Source organism: Lepisma saccharinum, chromosome 13, assembly GCF_977018435.1.
Source record: "Lepisma saccharinum chromosome 13, izLepSacc3.1, whole genome shotgun sequence".
NCBI classification, from domain to species: Eukaryota; Metazoa; Arthropoda; class Insecta; order Zygentoma; family Lepismatidae; genus Lepisma; species Lepisma saccharinum.
Window position 1 is genome coordinate 56,737,089 of NC_139241.1, and position 17,989 is coordinate 56,755,077.

Here is a 17,989-nt window from a genome sequence, read left to right on the forward strand (position 1 = left end):
GTGTTTTGTTAATTGAAACAAATGTTTTTTTCTTTATATGTGAATGAGTAACTGCTTCGCTGATAAGTACTTTCCTTAAAGGTAAGTGAATGGAAGATAGTATACGTATGCTAATAGTTTAAACTACAATTCAACAATATTATGCACAATTACTAAGAATTGTTATTCAATGATATATGCTGCAGATTAAATATTCCAGGCATCTACTAAAAAGGAATATCGCAACCCAAGCAATATTAATATCTACTGAACTTTAAAATTTCATTGTGTACAAAAGTTCAATAAGAGAATGAAAAATTAAAGGTTTTGTACTATAAGGTGCTTATACAAACTATTAAACAAAATTATACCAGGTGGCTAAACATATATATAGGCTATATGTGCAAGAACTCTTAAAAATGTACAAATGTTAATATGTACTTCAACTCATTTTCTGTAAAAGAATATAAAGCGTGGTGCACTATAGTAATGTTTATACACAGTAAAGTTGTAATTATTTTATTGTTAATCTTTGATGTTTACATTGTAACAGATTTGTTTTCATGTTTTAAGCACAAGAATGCCAGTCTGGTAGGAAAAGTGGAAATATGCATCATAGTTCTTAGAGAACTATCAACATTTAGAAATCAAGTCATATTTTCGTATCCTATGTTGCAATTAATTTGTACATTTCTTGCATATTTATGCAGCTTAAACGTAGAGATTGGGATTACTTGACATCGTGAAGTTTTGTTAAGCTATGTAGTAAGTACAAAAAATATTAAGGATATATTTATATATACACACACCAGGGTATAAAGAAAGGAATAGCTTTGCAGATGATTGCTCTTATTCTCTCCGAAGATTTCCTTTCAGAAGATTTTCCAAAAATGGTATCCTGCTCTTAGGTCTCTACCCTCTTGATCCCCTCTGTAAAGACAAGAGAATATACAGTTAATACAGGAAAATACAGGAAGAAACGGGACAGAGAATACAAGAATTCAATATGGTGCACCTGAATACACATAATGCATCAAAGGCTGCTCGAAAATGCATCAATTGAGAAGATCAGAAACGATCATGTCAAAGAAAAAAATTAAAAGTTGAACTGTGCGATTTGGAGCATCACAAGTTCATCTACCTTAATCTTGATGCATTTCGAATCCTGCTTGTGTGTAGCTTAGATGTAACATGTGCTTATATAGAGCTTTTCTTATAAGGTTGTAATGATACTTACAGAAGGCTGCAAAGGTAAATTTAGGGTGAAAATGATCGTAAAAAATTCAATTAGTAAAAAATCAAAAATTTGAAGGATGGTTAGGGTGCAGGCTCTTAGCGAAGGGGTAGCCTTGGTGGGATGAATTCTAAAAAAAATCTTAAAAATCACACACATTTTATTTTTACCTAATACCCTTAAAGAGTCGTTCATATAGATTATGATAGGGACTCGAAAACAACATAAGCTGCTTCTTAAACATGCTGTAGCCCCTCCAAGTCCCCCTAAATTGATTTACTAATGCAGCAATAACAATATCCTTTTTGTCTCTTCAAATTGTTGCTTAGCCACCACTGATAACAATATTCCTGATATCTTGACTAGATTACAAGTCAGTATATTGCTTTCCTTATTACAAACAACTACCAAAGTTGGTCATTAGCAATGTTATCTCTTGGTCATAGAAATCAATGAATAAGTGTAGCATTCAAGTACGAGGTGAATACTTAAGGGTATAATAAATTGAGTAGTGTTTTGCAACCAGAGCAAAACAATAAAGGAACAATAAGGTCAAGGTATAATTGATTGCATCAATTTAACTATAGCTACAATATGTTTTGTATTCCTACATAGGCTTAACACATGCTGTTCAAAGGGATCACAGTGGCAGAAACACAGTTAAAACAATAAGAACCATGGCAGACATGGTTTTGTTGGCAGGAATGTTAACACCAATAACAACAACAGTTTTACATTAGATTGGCAGTGTAACACCGCTAAGCAACTATTTTTATTATTATTGGTTGTTATTGTCTCAAATAGAATAACGGAAAACTAATGGAATGTTTCTGCACTCCATTTTAAAAAGTACATCCTTTTTGGCCCTAAGAAAAATAATATATAAAACAGCAAACGTAATTATAATAAACACTATTGTGTGCAGATTTATGCTTCAGAAAAGTAAAAAAATACTATATTATCATTAATATGGTAAGGCAGAATTACACACAAGCTGGTCTCCGCGGGAAAGGTCTTATGTTCTAATCCTGGGTGCTTGCGTGTGAGGATGTAGCTGACCTCCGTGGTGTAGTGGTCAGCGTTAAACGCCACTAAGTCTGGAAGCTTAGGTTCGAAACCTGGTCAGCAATTCTCATAGCCTTTGTCCCAGCATTGGTTGCATCAGTCCATCGCTCATCCTCATCGTCGCGATTAACAAAAAAAACAAAACCAAAGAGAAAGTGTGTGTGTGTGTGTGTGTATGTGTAGAGATGGGTACCTCATCATCGACACCTATCCTTGCGATTAACCTAAAAGGGAAGAAGATGACGTAAAATGTTTCACACACATATAAGTATATAGCCAAAGCTGTTTTTCAGCGTCGCCGCCGCGAAGCCAGAGGTCCTAGCTTCGAAGTTTGGTTACATCACTGTGTTTCTCCGTTTCATGTATTAATCATTCATTCTCGTCGTTGCGGTTAATGCAAAAAGTAGAACAGGGACGTATAGAAAAGAACTAGAATAGAAATTATAACGAAGATATAACTTTTTGAGCTACAAATGTTATAAATTATAATTGTAATTAACACTATTGTTATTAATATAATCTGCAAAAAAGGAAAAAGAAACGTTTAATCCGTTCTCAGATGAACAATAAAATTACACAAGCAAAATTAATTTGAATTGCCACTAAAATAATCTCGTGACTGTACAAAGTATGGGGACACATTAAATTCAACTGTACTAATAAGGAATACAAGCGTTTATAAAAATAATATGCACAGCGTAAATCACCCTTTTCTGCATCCAGAATATCTGCCTGAACTGTGACATCTTGCAACAAAGATTTTTTTTTAGAAATTTCAGTTTCGAAAAACCACTTCCATATTCTGAGAAATTACATGTGTTTAGAGAATTCAAGTAAATCATTGCGTGGTTTGCCTTCGCTATCTCTACATGCCATAAAAATTTGTCAAACTTAAATTTGAAAGACTTTTCTCCGTTTTAAGTCTCAGTGGTGTACTGTATGTGTGTGTGGTGGGGGGTGTACTATTTCAAGTGGTTACCGATGTCTTGTTTGTCTTCTTCTAAACACCGTACAGACCTGTGACGACATAAATTAGCAGTTCTTGTAAATTAACAAGCAGACGGTTAAATTTTAACGGAAGACTATTGTAAATTTAACGGTAACTTTATACAGTGTACAACATACAGTGAAACCCCGATTTTACGTCACCGGTTGCATCTCTGTTCTTTGAAACACGTAAAATCGGGGTTACACTGCATTGATATTGAAACTAACTTACAGTACCTGGTAAAGAAGCATGGCCACGTTCAGAATTCTTAATCAACTTTCCAGATCTTACGACAACGTCCGAGAGAATCCATTCGGTATCCTGTTTCGCAGATTCCCGCAGGAGCATGTCCTGGAGTGCGATCAGGAAAGTAGCTAGGATTCCCCCAAGCGGTGGGGGGACCAAAAAGGCTCAATAGGCAAACTAGCAGAATCGTGGTGAGTACCAAACACCTGAGTGCCATCGCGTTTCTTGACGCAGAGTCCAATGACCACAGTTCGGAAAGCAGTCGGCCAACATTGTGTTGTTGTAGGAACAGCTATAATTAATTCACGGATCTGATACGGTGAGCTGTGTTCAGGAAGTTTGTGGTTTGGTCTTCTTTCCGTCACGGATGTCGTGTTTTGTTACGACAACGGAAGTTTCCTTTTGGGTCATGTTGCATAGATGTCGCTGCTGCTAATTACGTCCGTTCTGTGAGCCTGTGGCAGCGTACTCAATTATTTTGTTGCTATGAAACGGAGGTCTTTAATCAAACAATTACATTTGAAAATCGACAGGAACTTGTTAGAGTTTGAGAATTATACAGATCAACTGTTGAATTCAAGCCCCATATACCATGGTTCCATCATGTCAGTGGTACAACAAATATAATTGTATTAATAAACAGACAGATCAGGTCATTAAGCATTAGACAACAATAACTCAGAATTGGATTCATTTGATTTATTTTACTTCGCTTTTGTGCCACTTTTGACTAATCGCAAATATGAGCACGGCTGATGATGTGATAAGATTGATGAATGGACACTCAAAAACATGCATGCTCAGGTTGGGATGTGCTAACCACTCCGCCACTGGAGCCGGCTATTTAGACATATTTGAAATAATGAACAGTAAGAGACGTGACTGGGAAAGTGCAGACAAGTAACACATAATACTGGAATGCCCAAAATATAATTGAGAGAGAAATATCTTATATAAGACTTTATATAATTTAAAGGTTCAGTTTCCAATAATTGATTGATTGACTGAGTTGGTGTTTTAAGTCCACTTTATGCAAAGAAAGGCTAATCGGGACTGAACCTACAGTTTAAAGTGGGATCCGAACCACTACGTGCCGCCAACAAGTATCGAACCCGGGACCCCTTGATTACAAGACAACGACGCTACCACTGCGCTATCGGGGAGGCTCTAGTTTCCAATAAATTTGACAAGTTTTGATGTCAATCGGGATGTTCGGATGAGTTAAAGTTTATTACGGAAGTGTAACATACAATTGTAAATAGGAACTTCCTTCTCTCTGAATCCAATATCTGTGAAATAGGGGGGGGGGATAGACGAATATTTTGCAATTTAAAGCAATTATGTATCTTTTATACGCATATTATAATGGACAAAAATCGGCTTAAAACTGTTAGGTTTAAAATAAAAGATTGAATAGGTAATGTTCATTCTAAATGATCTTTTACACCTACACAATATTCACTCAACGTTAAGAAATTTTATGTTAAATAGATATGAGGAGGTAAGGTAAGACAAAGTTGCTTATTGCATCGTGACATTTTAAAGGTGAGGAGCACCACGCTTCGCCTACCTTTATCCCTAGGGTTGCCCCAGGTACCCATTTATTTGAGGCTGGGTGAACCCAGAGCCGCTTTTAGAAACAAGAGGAGCAACTTCGCTGGCGTCGACCAAAGGCCCAAACGAGTCTCAAAATGAGAAGAAATGAGTCTTTGAATGGTTGGAAGGAACGAGAAATTAAAAATCAGAACTTACCTTAAGCTTCAAACTAACAGCAATCTCCTGTTTCCAAATCTAGACTTCCAGATTTGCCGACACCTCCTCCGTGAATCGAGTCTGTAACCCTTGGGGCACGAGCGAGTGCGTGGTGAACGGTCAGGAAAGTAAGAAGGGTGCCCAAAAGACTCTGGCACCTGTGCGACAAGCACCAAAGACACCAAGAGGAAAAGAACGTAAATGAGAGCTCGCAAACCCATCTCTTCGGAAAGAAATTTTCAAAAATCTTGATCAAAGTTTGAATCCCAACTTCTTATAAGGGACTGCCCAGATGCGTAGGTGGTGTTCCCGTAGGGATGTTGGCCTTGACGGTGGGGAGACGTTAGTAGCAATTTCCTATGACGTAGAACACTTCAAAGAATGCGTCAGTTGATAGTTCCTGTTGCAGGGGTCTTTGTTTGTCAAGATACCGACAGAATAAAAGAAATCCAGACGGTGTATCTAGGAGCAGTAGGAATTTCCTGGTCGATTATTATTATTTTTATTTTACTTCGGTTTTGTGCCACTTTCGGATAGCGAAGATGAAGATGAATGGTGATAAGATGAAGTGGGTGAAAAGATAATCGCAACACATATGGAAGGGGCACAACAAAAGTTCTACACAGAGCCTCCTGATGACGTGGTGGTAGCATTGTTGCCTTGTGATCAAGGTTCGATACACGGTGGAGACAAATAGAGGTTCGGATACCACTTTACACTATAGGTCCTGTCCCGATTAGCCTATCTATGCATAAAGTGGTCTTAAAACAAACTCACACTTCAAACGCTAGGACCTCGTTAGCCTGCAGAATGCAGCTTAGGATGTAATACATGGAAGATAGGTATGTTTTTGATTTGTTGTTTTAAGTCCACTTTATGCACAGATAGGCTAATCGGGACTGGACTTACTGTTTAAAGTGGGATTCGAACCACTGTGCCATGTACCTCCTACGGGTATCGCACCCGGGACCCCTTGAAATACAAGGCGACGCCGTTACCACTACGCCATCGCGGAGGCTAGAAAGAAGTGTATGTATTTGGAGGTATCTAGTCTCTAGGGCCAGCCCGAACAACCCTCGAGGTTAAATATGTTAGTAATTTTTTTCGACCGAACGACACCTTCAGTCTGAATCATTCATTGCGCATGCGCGACCAGTAGACAGAAGCGACACGATGCACGCTATTGAGAAAACGACCCAGTCCGATCGACACGCAAGCGACAAGCTAATGTGAAGTCACAGATTAGAAATAGGCGTGTAGTGACCCTTCAGAACAAAAGGTTGCATTTAGACCTGGTGGTTTGTTTCAAATTGACACGTGTCGCATGTCGCTTCAGTCTGAAAGCTCATTTAGGTGGAATGATATGCGCTCAATCTTCAATATGGTAGCAAGGAGACAAGTGATCAGGAAGGCTTTTTATAAAATTTCAGTGTGTATGCAGGTAAATATACCCTTATCTAAACTTCGTACTTAAAAGTTTACAACAAGGGGTGTAAAACGTCCCTTGAAAAAGGTTAAATCGCCAGGATGGAAAGGAACCTGCACAAGACGAACAAAACAAATTAAAAAGTATAAATAAACTAAAATTCCCTTCACTTACAGTGGAAGAGTCTAGCTCTTCGTAAAAACTAAACACATTTGTTAAAACACTGTCGCCATCTCCCGACAGCTGAGGAAAGCAACATCACCACATCCCATAAAATATGCAGAACACTTAAAATGACATTACAAATACGACATATTGGAGGTCCAGCCATTGCAGCAAGCGACCATGAGTGAGACGGCTGTGTCCAATACGCAGCCAAGTTAGAGGAACTTCTCGACGAGAGGGACGGGACGAGAAACGCCATGCACCTATGGTGGGCGTAATAACGTAGTTCGATAAATTCATCCATCAGAATAATGGTTCCGTTCAAAATTCAAAAAATGATTTTTTTGATGTGAGATCACATAACTCAACTTCAAGACAAAAAAATCTTATACATGGTTGTAACTTTCGATTATTATTTATCTTGAAGTGTAAAAGTTAATAACAATGCATTTTAGTATTTAGAAAAAACAATTAACATTCCGAATATTGACTCAGGTGTAAAGGATAGAAGAGTCCGTCCAAAAATAATAATATTATGATGATTTTTACTATTACGTTTTATACCAACGTCCTGATCACCCTACAGAAATGTCTGGTGACGTCATGCAAAATCGGACCCGCCTCTGGAGGACAATACTACGGACTGCCTTGAGTGGCTCCTTTCCAATATACCCTGTCCTAGCTACCTCTGGAGCAAGGGCGGCCATAGCAGCAGAGAAGGGAGAGAAATCGAGTTGGCAGTACACGCTGCTGGTAACAGCAGTTGCTTTACCCCCTCCACGCAATCCCGTTCCTCTCGTGTGTTCATTGGTGGAGCCGTCTCGCGTCACTACTTACGCAGAGACTTGTTCTCGTTCGCTGCTCCAGAGATTAATGGGACAGGGTATAGACTAACTGGGATTGGATCTACTGTTTAAATTACACTCAGAGAACTTTTTATGTAACGCGACGTCTACTTATTTAACGTGCCTGACGTCGATCTGGTTCTACATTACAATGGTAATGTCAAACCCACAAAAACAATGAAACAAATAAACAAAAGGCAATCATTAATAACCTATTTACCTTTTGTCCCAGGGTAAGTGCCATCAGTTGGAGCCCAAGAGATTACATAGGGTAGAACAAATCACACCACAGGGTTAGTTCTATATATATACTGTAATTTCTATAAAAGAGCACATGCATAAACATTACATCATTGCCCCTTTATAACGGTCAAATATTGAGTGACAAGTAATTAATCTAATTGCCCGTTAGTAGGAATTAATTGCAATTGGTAATATTAATATCCGTCGCGAATACAGGTGTCTAGCGAACTGTCTTAGCCAGCACTAGCTTGCTCAACCACCGTTTTCCGCCCGAATTCGGATTTACATGCATTCTTATGGGAATAGCAAGAAAAATGCAACTTCTAAACCAATGGACCGAATTGGATGAGATTTTAACCAGCGGAAGACCACATCATGAAAGTACTGATTCCAAGGTTTGAGCCTAATCAGAACAGAAATACGGGAGTTATGAATTATTAAAGATTCATCGCTGGATTGAAAGGGAGAAGATACCCTACTGAGTTGTCCTTGCTTTTCGTGACTGAATACAATGGAGGAAGAGTTAGCCTAATCTCTGCGCGAGGGGCTGCTACCAAGGGTTAAGGACCGGAGTGAGCATTGACTAGGATAGGAGGACAACGGTCAAAGCACCAGAAACAATAAACAAGCACCTGATCATAGAGGGTAGCGCGTCACTACGTTCAAATCTGGAATAAAAAGGATGATTTGGAATAGCGAGACACAGTTTTGACACAGTTTTGCCTACAATCGCCACCGGAGTGTGAGCTACGCGCGACCTAGCTGCGAGGTCTGGATTTGTTTTCCTCGAGTGAGTGTTTCAGAGCCATGGAGTAGAGCAGAATAGAACCAGGGGGTCCTTCTCCCCCTCGCCGTCAACGCATCCGTGCACATACGTGTGGTTATGTGAGAATAACGCCAGACACGTCCACCTGTTTCAATCGTCCGAAAACAACGTCCAAAGTAGTGAAAGTTAATAACATTTGATATCCATGTGAAACCGCGAATGGCTCATCGCGTATGTTCGTCTCGTCGCCCAAGTCACGAATCTGTACTTACGAGTGACCGCGAAGAACTGACCTATTATTGCGCAAGTTGTCGTATGGAGTCGACAGTGAACGTGTACCGTCCGGGACGTCCCTGCGAAGTGCACGAGTGAAGTCAGGATCCGATGATGCCAGATGGAGCTGCCGACTGATCCACTTTCGCCAACCAGGATAACCGCGAGGTGCAACGATGGAGTGTGGGGGCCTTCCAAAACTGTAGGACCACTTTCACCCAACCCAGGTCAGAGGGAATGCAGCGAAGGTAAGATCCAACCATGTGCGTGTGTGAGAAAGATGACGACTATCTACCGCGAATCTGCGTGAATCAAATCATTGCATAATTTAAATCAGTGCTATGGCAACCCTAGACATCGGTATTCCGGCGGAAGTAATCAATGTTTAAGATGAGAGTTTATGTTAACAGCAAACGATAGTTCATTGAATATATTTATACCTTCAGAAAAGATAGAAGGGGTTCGCAGAAGGAACAATTATTCACTTTATACTTAAAATCCTAAACGATAAATTGTAAAAGGCAATGTAGCCAAGACATAGCAAGAGTATGGTCAAAGTAGTAAGTAATCTAACCTTTGTATTTGTCATATTGTCGCAATATGCCATAGAATGAGAGAATGAATGTGAGATCGAGTGAAAGAGGGCAAGATGTAATGTCTATTTATCTGTGCTTTAATATATGTGTATATTCAGAAACACCGTAGTATTATGTAACGTCATTTCAGGTATTTAAAATCAAATCCTCCTAGGTATATTCTCGGTAACTCCGACTGTTAGGCACTTATCCTGACCGTATTATAATTCATGTAATGTTTAATTCGCCCAGCAGGTGAGGCGAGAGATTCTTCGTTGTTGCGTTGCTAAGCTCAGCTCAGTTGAGTTAGTTGAGTTAATTAGTTATTTATTAAATTAGCAGCCCGTGACACCTTTCACTCATACATTCACTCACGCATTCATATCTCGGCAATCCAATAGACATGAGTAATTAGTACAATAATAGTTCGGCGGCATGTTTAAAGTTAGCTACATTGATTAAACTGTTCTTAATTTGACATTTACTTTTGCTTTCCGGGAAAACCATGTTCCGGTAGGAGCTTAACCTGTACGACAAAACACTACTCCTTTTATGTTGTTGTAATTGAATGTTAATCTTTATATTGATACTTTTTGCGGTTAACTAGGATCACTGTTATATAGTTATATTGACAATTTATAGCGTCGTACAATCTGAATGTTAAATACTTTGGATAATTGAATAAATGAAAGCTGTACGGTTTTACATGTTAAAAATATAGTTGATGCAATTTAATCACCGTAATAAGCAATGTCTTGGTAATGTTTACGTGATTTTTTATGTAATTAAGCGAGTTCCTTGGATGTCACGACGGGGCTAACGAAGCTTATCCATTTTCACGTCCATTCCGGCTTACCTTTGTCGGTTCAGGCTAAAGTCCTCGTGGTGGAGTCGTGGATGTTTGCGGCGTGGTCAATAGATGGCTTCCGGGCGATAAGATTGGATCTCCGCATCTTCAAGGATTGGCAACTAGGTCGGACGCCCCCCCCCCCCCAGCAGGGCCTTTCTCTGTCTCTACTCCATCTTGATAGTAAACAGCCACGTGCGAAATAAACACAACACGGAACGGTGCGACACACAAAGCGGATACTGTACGCGGGTGGTTCGCGAGAGATTGTGCACGATAACACGCCGAAGAAAATCTGAGTAAAACTGTGTCTTCCGCTTCTCCGCTCGTCTATTTATTTGCGATTCAAAAGGTTCGTTACGGTACCCTCTCTGTCCAAGCGTTGCTAAATTGTCCTCAAGTCGTAGGCTCTTGTCCTGCTATCTTCGCCCGTATATTTGGAGTTCTTTGACCCTTCTCCAAAAGCACCTCGAAGAGAGGTTACCCTAAGACCGGGCCTATTGTAACCTGCACGTTCGTTCCGAAGACAGTGCCAGGGAGTCTGTAGCTATTGTTATCCAGTCTTGCTGTTTAACCTTTAATATCGGGCTTAATTTATCTCCTATCAAATTCTGCTTTGGGGATTTCGTCGATGATAATCTGCTGCTGGGCTGTCTTTAATTTCAGTTGAATCTGATCATTGGTACTAAAGTTGTATTTTTATGCTTCTTTACCCGAGGGTCGGCCTCTTCTCTCGGGAAACAGGCTAGTCCTCGCACTCTGCCGTCCAAGTCCCGGTGAACAGCCACCATCCAATGCATATTATTGCTTATTACGATGATTAATTGATTTACCTGATAATTAGCAAGATTTTATCGTTATAAACTAAATGCAGCATATCAACTGATGCACCAGAAGGCATCGATTGATGCACTAAAGTATGTTTTATGGCATCTTCAAAGAATCAGATTCACATTTGATGCATTTGGGTGCATTTTTGTATGTCGTGAAATAAACACAAAAGTGCATCATTTGATTCAAGTGAGGACTTATTACAGTCGAGATGCACTTCAATGCATTAGTTGATGCGTTTTGATGCACCTTGATGCATTTTTATGCACCAGAACGCATATTTTACGATGATGCACTTATACGTTTCGTCTGAACTACATAAACTCTGTAGCTCAGACCAAACGTTTAAGTGCATCATCCAAAAAGATGCAGGAAGGTGCTTCGAGGAACTGATGCATTGAACTGCATCTCGACTGAAAGAAATCCTCACTTGAATCAAATGATGCACTTTGGTGTTTCTTTCACGACATACAAAAATGCACCCAAATGCATCAAATATGAATCTGATTCTTTGAAGAAGCCATAAAACATACTTTAGTGCATCAATCGATGCATTCTGGTGCATCAATCGATATGATGCATTTAGTTTTCTGTGTGTAGTAACCGAAACAGTGCACTTGGACACAATCGGCCATGGAACCCGCTAACGCCGGATTACAAGGGGAGACCATTAGCCACTACGCTATTATAAAACAATCATGCCGTACGTAAATCACTTATTAAACTAAGGAAACGTTCAATTTGGCGGAAATTCTGGCCAGACTTTGTTCACGGGAACTTGTGCATCCGGTAGTCCCAGACAGACTATAACCTTGTGTGTAGTGACGTACAACACCCGTAGAATTTCTTGGTACTCTATTTCATGAGTAGCAGTTTCCAATATTCTATTTCCTCACGTTTCCTCATGAACCCGGATAACTTTATCGCGTCTGGATAATCTCTTAATGCACTTGAAACGCAATCATTAGCTGGCACCGAAAGCTCCTTGGGCAACTACAGTAGCTGCTCCAAAAGATCTCAGAAACCTCAAATTGTGTGGATATAAAATTTTCTAAAACTAAAGATATATCAAATATAAGTGTAACCCGACATAATGTTTGATTGCCCGTCTGCTTGTCGATTACAAGCAATAACAGCTTAAAGCTTTTATGAACAAATAAATTATCATGAGAGATTGAATAGGCCCTTCGCAAAGTGACGGCGCCAGGGAAAAGTGACTGGGGCGGGGGAAGGGGGCGCAAATATTGTTGGGGGCAGTCACATTGAAACGCCCGAAAACACTATATATAAATATATAATAATAATACTTATAATATCATTATTATTACTAATAATAATTATTATTATTAGCTATAATCATTATGGTGGTTTGTGATTGTGTGGATGGTTACTGTCTAAATTTACTTCTTGATTATTAGTTTATCTCAATATGATTCGCTTTAATAAAGGCATTAATTCCTTTTTTTTATTCGTGGGAACTGTTGCAAGTTGCGTTGTTTCTAGTGGCCTGCAACATGCCTCCACTTTAACTCCAGGGTATGGAGATCCGATTTGGCAACACACTGCTCCTTGCTCCGGCTGGTCAGTTGGAAGCACCAGTTCTCACCCAGGGATCGGGATTAAGACGATCCACATTCCTCCAGGAAGGAAACCACCGAATTGCGACACGTGACAGTAAATAAAATTCAAATACTTTATAATTAAAATGTCCAAAATAGCGCGTACATACTGATTCGCACAAGATAAAATTATAATTTGTTGGGTCATGAACGCTCGTAGGCAGTGATAAGCAACTTATTTAACACGAGAGTCCGCGCATCGCCTTCACAGTTAATTGCAAGACCTCAACTGCCTACCTCAAGCGCGTGGCGCAGCATAACAGATTGTTCTAACTTACAATAATATAAACTCATAACATAAAATAACACAAGAAAAACTGATAATTTATATAACACATCAATGATAGTAAGCTAAAGTTAAGGTTGGCAACAATTAAAAATGCCAACGTGGACGTTTTTACATCGCCAAAAACACGTAGCGTGGTTCCCCAACTCCTAACATAAACAGCCAGTAGGAAAACGATATTTTATTGAAAACGAGGGAGAAATACTTTCCTATAATATTACAATATTAAACTATATAGAAATAACTAAACTGATTTTATCAAATAATTCATATTTGCCCTTGCACATAAATATGATTAAATAAAGATTTAGTTTATAACGAAGACAAATTACTTTAATCTTGTACATTGTTGAACAAAAATCGATATTAAGAAGAAATGTATTTCACTTGTGCTTAAACAACAAAATTTGCGTAAAAGATAGTAATAATCCTAGCCATTTTGGATTTGAAAAACAATGAAAACGTTGCATATATTATTTGGAATAATTATTAGCCTATAAATTCTGAGTAAATGTTGCAAACCTACGCGAATAATATTATAACATAAGATAAAACGTAAATATATACATGAATTATGAAAACAATTAAGTATAAATAATTTAATCCAAGTTCTTAACTTAAAAGTATACGAATAAGATAAATGCCAATATACGACTGAAATCTGCCTAACATGGCGGTCGTTACGGGCCTATTTTAGTATTGGAAGACATTTATAATTTTATAATTCATCGTCTCTCTTGAAAAAAAATCGAAGAGTTTAATTTTCTTGCAAATAAACATGACGTTGGCAGAAATTAATCTTCTTAAGTATTAGAAACAACGAAAGTCACTTAGTGAAGGTCTCCTGTAGGAGAATTCTGCTGTATGTGCTTTGGAGAACACATTGCCCACCTTCGGTACGTCCAGGACTTGACATTTCTTCTCAATAGCAAGGACAGCCAAATGAGGCAGCCTGCATCCGACATCCTGTTTCGAGCAAAGCATTTGAAAGGTTTCAAACACGAAATGGTTCTTTCACATGCTGCATTGTAGAGAATACAACTGGAAGTGTGAGCCTTGTGAAATGCCAATTCATACTTTCCTAGCATTTTGAAGATATCTCAATCCATTAAGTGGAGTACTTTCGTTCCATCTTCGTAACGCTGAAGAGTTTTGGGCAAAATCTGCATTGCATTTTTCAGGGAAATGTTATCACAGGAATAAAAATCTGAAAAAGGTTACAGTTATCTCATAATTCAAGAAATATTCTGACCCTGGTGCACCTCTCACTCTACCACTCCAACGTATGTTTGTGCTACACAATTACATGCACCTATGGAGTTCTTGGGAAGAAGTTCTTCGATTTTGATATGTACGAGAAAAAGCGAACCTGCTTCTAATGATTGAAGGGTGGCAAATGCTAAAAAGCGTTCTTTTACCTGCCCGCGATACAAATATCTTTCTTGTTCCTATCTCGCAATGTATTTTGTTTCATCTGACATCAGTGCAAATACTTTCGTCTTTTCCACTTCCTGTATTCAAGGGGTCCCGGGTTCGATACCCGGTGGAGGCACATTGTTGTTCGGACCCCACATTAAACTGTAGGTCCAGTCCCGATTAGCCTCACTGTGCATAAAGTGGACTTAAAACAACAATCAATCAATCAATCTTCCACTTCCTAGTTTATTTTGCGGAAAATAAGTGTGGACATAACGCAGATTAATTTGTTTTGAATATAATTTTGAGTGTAATTTGCATTTTAAGGCGCAAGTTCAATACATTTCCGAATAATATCCCCTCATTTTGAAATTAACTGCAAGAGTATCGAAGAAATTCCCTTTGTTAAGGTTTGCCTCAGACTCATCATCTCGAAAATCAAGTCCTTGAATAGTAAGAAACCGCGATGAATCCACAACAACTGACATGTAGTGGATCACTTTTGGTCCTGGGTTCGATTCCTGGTGGAGGCACTTTAAACTGTAGGTGCAGTGCCGATTAGCCTTAATGTGCATAAGTGGACTAAAAACACCAAATCTTGAATCACCTTTGAATGTATTTTACTAAATAGCGTTGTCACTAACGACCCACGATTAAAATAATTTGCCCGTACTACAGATGTGGTCCTCAGAATGTTCGTGATGTTTTAAAACCATCCACATTCAACGTTTTTTTCCAGTTCTGGTTAAAACTTAGTTTAATCGCGACGATTACAGGACATAAATGAATGAGAATCTTGAACGGAAGTCACAAACACACACACACATAATGTATATACTAAAACAAATTAATATTTGTTAGTCAAGTTCGTATTATATCATGCAGAATACACCACTTAGAAATAGTGAAAATCGTCATACTCTTAGAAATGTACCCTCTTATTATTCTATATTTCATTAACTTCAGTTGGAGGGGGTGCAGACGGGGGGGGGGGCGAAGTGTCTGACTGGGTGGCGCTTGCTCCTCCCCCCCCCCTCTGGCGTCGTCACTGCCTTGGTAGCTCGTCATGTACTTTCAAATGTGAGAAATATCTGTATGGATCGTTGAGCTTGACTATAAACGGTTACGTCCTGTGTCTCTCCCTAAAAATATTCGCAGGAAATTGCTATGGTGAGTAGGTTAGGCAGTTAGGTTCAGCGGCTCCCTCTAAAAATAACAATTATAATGTGTATTTTTTTCATTGGTCAATGTTTTTTGATTAAGTGAGTGAATTTTGATATTTTTCGTCGTTCTTCTGCCACATTTGTCTAATCGCGACGGTGGGGATGAATAGAAACAATGAGATGTATAAAGGGACAAACACACACATATATGCACGACACAATTCCTACAAGGGATTATCCTGGCTTCAAGTCCAGGCACCAGAGCCTCGTTAGTCTGTTAAATGCAGTCCAGGGTGTACTGGGTGGAAGAGATGTTGACAATTAGCTGTTTCTAGAAAGCTTCACGCTATTGGTCCTTGGTATAAAGCACATTTTCACTTCACCATTCCAATCGCCAATCCCCAACCCATATAATGCAGCGCATGACCCACATTGGTCGTAAATGACAGGTTAACATGGTATCTGTCATCAGATGTCTAAATATGACCATCCGATAATTATGTTTCTCACCCAAAAGTGGCATTGTGGAAAAAAATATTAACGCTGACTTCCGCCATTTATAAGATTATAGATTTTTCTGTATGGAGTGAACTGATAATGTTAAGCATTGGATTAGGCTTTATAATGCAGAAAACTCAAAGTAAATATCTTTTACGATTTTCGTGTTACGAGCCATCAAAGTTTGGGTTGAAACACACTGTATAAACACATGGCGTTTGGAAACGCGCTATAACTGTGGCTCCACAATTACACATTTCCGTGCTCTAAAATCTCTAGCATCACCATCTCTAGGTGTGTTTCACCTACGTCACAAATTGTTGCATTGTGATTTCGAGCAACCATGATTGAGGCCAGTTGTTGTAAGCATACGGAATACAGACATTCGCGATTTAAAACAAACGTGCAGTTGGTGCAGATGTAACGAACTCTATGTGATATTTCCTTGAAAACGACAAATAAAATTGGCCGCAAACATGGCGGATATGCATATCACTGACGTCACATGAAACCCACCTATACCGGGTGGGGCACTTAAAAGTACCACAGCGAATAGTTCTAAAACACGAAGGTTTACTACAGTTCTGACGTCACCGATGTAAATGTGGTCAAGGGACCCAGTGGACAGAGCATGTCTGGTCTCTAGTCGCCATCTTGAAGTCCGCCATCTTGGATTCAGCTCATGTTCTTGAAATGGGAAGGGGGTCATATGATACATGATTTCAGGCTAGAATTGACTCAGAAACACAAAACAGAAGTTGTTTTCTACATAACGTCCTTCTGAAGAAAGTTAGTATTGGCCTAAGTAGGATTGTCAGCCATGTAATGGCAGGTTGTTATCCTTGTTCCAGGTGATCCAGGAACTGTGGTACTTTTAGGTGCTCCACCCGATATATTCAATCTTAATGGGGAGGAAGATAGAATATTCAGTAGAAAATCTCGTATACATAACCCAAGAGGCCCTGACTGAGTACGAACTACCTAGCGCAGAGCCCAATGGTACACTGTACTGGACATGACAATACGCACCGAGTGGTTACTCTTCTTCTTCTTCTTAGAGGAGGTGATCACCCGCCTACGATGTCCGGAAGATCGTCTTCTTCCCGACCGAGGTTCTATAGTTGTGGTGAATCTTCGCACAGAAGCCCTCTTCAACCTGGCAACCGATTCCTCCGCGTCTGTGCCAACAGGGTGAAGTTCTGTTGCCGACAGTGCCAAAACACAAGTGCACAGGAGGAGCACAAGCACAATAACGACGCCGTTGCCTAGCCGCTCACTTAACAACATTGTACTGCTTCGTCAACAATGCTTCTGGCAATATACAACTGATAACTGGTCACATCCAATTCCAGCAAGGATCTTTCGGATAGACCAAAGTACGATTCAGTTTCTTGTTGATGTGGAACAAAGCTCAAGAGGTCATCATGCATGCCAGATACAGATTATACACTTCTTAAAACATCTGACCTCCTGGAAATGTTCCTAAAGACTATCTTTGTTCTGTGTTAGCAAAGGATGCTGGGAAAAGATCAAGACCCTTCAGCTGTTATTCAATAACAGTTCCTGCGTCATTAGTTACCAAACTCTGAACAATGTTTAGTTTTTGTGGTTCTCTAAGACTTCCATCAGTGCAAACAAAAAGAGCTTATCAAATTTCTACATTGTCGGTAGTACTGGCAGCGCAGTATTTTGTATAAAACAGATACAGAGTGTTCTTGTAACTCCAAGGCGAAAGTTAGTAACCCTGCACAACTTATTGAATGAATCTACCA

At 39.4% G+C, this 17,989-nt stretch overlaps 1 long non-coding RNA gene across 1 annotated transcript; it reads right to left on the reverse strand.

Annotated features, from left to right (window-relative positions):
* Positions 1 to 482: 482 nt before the first annotated feature.
* On the reverse strand, positions 483 to 17,647 carry LOC145997310 (uncharacterized). Its single transcript, XR_014442888.1, has 2 exons — positions 17,247 to 17,647; positions 483 to 909 (listed from the first exon to the last, which is right to left on the reverse strand). It is a non-coding gene; the product is annotated as an uncharacterized LOC145997310 (long non-coding RNA).
* Between the last annotated feature and the right edge of the window lie 342 nt (positions 17,648 to 17,989).